The sequence below is a fragment of the Myotis brandtii genome, unplaced genomic scaffold (assembly GCF_000412655.1).
Source record: "Myotis brandtii unplaced genomic scaffold, ASM41265v1 scaffold879, whole genome shotgun sequence".
Classification (NCBI taxonomy): domain Eukaryota; kingdom Metazoa; phylum Chordata; class Mammalia; order Chiroptera; family Vespertilionidae; genus Myotis; species Myotis brandtii.
The window spans coordinates 464,787-465,972 of record NW_005371595.1 but is presented as its reverse complement, the minus strand read 5'-3'; the positions used below and the strand labels follow the sequence as shown (position 1 = coordinate 465,972).

At 55.8% G+C, this 1,186-nt stretch overlaps 1 long non-coding RNA gene across 1 annotated transcript in view; it reads left to right on the top strand.

The window, feature by feature from the left end:
- Positions 1-45: 45 nt before the first annotated feature.
- The window catches only part of LOC106724543, a 10,827-nt gene continuing 9,686 nt past the window's right edge, over positions 46-1,186 (top strand). The window contains exons 1-2 of the long non-coding RNA XR_001360368.1: positions 46-450; positions 914-923. This is a non-coding gene — a long non-coding RNA (uncharacterized LOC106724543). The remainder of the gene's footprint in view (positions 451-913; positions 924-1,186) is intronic.

The following is a 1,186-nucleotide window of genomic DNA, read 5'->3' as shown; positions in this document are numbered from 1 at the left end:
GGCCCAGCAGCCCAGCAGCGTCCCTATGCGGAGACTTGAAAAATGCCTCTGCTGCTTGGTCAGCTCTCAGGACTGAGGCCTGAGGTCGGAGCCCCAGCACAGCCTCCAGGTCCTCTCTGCCAGGGGCTCGTGGACCTTGATGCACAGGTCTCCATGGTGGGAGGCTCACTTCCTACCTGGCTCCTTCCTTGGGTTGAGCTGGGATCCTCATCTTCTGAGAGTTGGTCTTTGGCTGCTAAACGTGCCCAACCTGGGCATCTTTCTCACCAGGAAGGGGTGTCATTCAAGGGGGATTGAAGCAACAGCTACAGCTCCCACCTCACAGCCCATGTCTCCCCTTCCCCAGGAGTGCAGAAGCCTAAGGAACTTCTCCTCCCTGCACGCCATCCTAGCTGCTCTGCAGAGCATGTCTGTCCATCGTCTGAAGAAAACATGGGGGAAAGTTTCCAGGTGCGTAGGCCTCTCCCATCAGAGGAGGCATGGGGAGGTGTCACCCAAATGTCTCCCAATGTCCCCTCACCTCCTGGGAGGCAGCCAACCCTGGGGACAGGGACTGGGCTGGTGGGTGGGGTGTCTAAGGCTCCCTGGGACCTCAGGCCACTAGCTCTGCTTCAGGAGTCATTTTCCTTCAATGTCAGAGATGGCATTGAGCCAAATGGGAGATTTTCAAGTGTTTTCAGCACCTGAGCCGTATGCCCAGTTGAATCCCAAACTGGTTAAAACAGAGCTGCTCCATAGATATGGAGAGGGGCCCACGTGACCGACATAAGAGCCCTGCCCCAGTCCCGCAGAGACCTTCCTGCTCAGAGGAACCCTGAGGCAGTTTGAAACATGACATTGTCAACAAGAATTTGCCCTTAACCCATCTCCCCCATCTTTCCTAAACATGTCTTTCCTCTTTTCCTCCCCTCAGGAAGCGGACAGTTACTCTGCATACACTGTGCAAGAAAGACAACTCACTGAGCAGGGAACAGCTCATCAAGGTAGAGGGAGCCTGGAGGTCTGCAGAGAGGAGGGTGTGAGGGAAGGGGGGACTGCACAGGATGCGGCTGTGGTAGTTTGTCACTTGAAGATTCTCTGAAAATGTTAACCCTCTCCGTCCCGATTACCAGGAAGAGGGATGTGTTTGGTCCTTGGGCAGGTGGGGCACTTTCAAGGGCAGGAGGCCCCGGTCATGGCACACAGG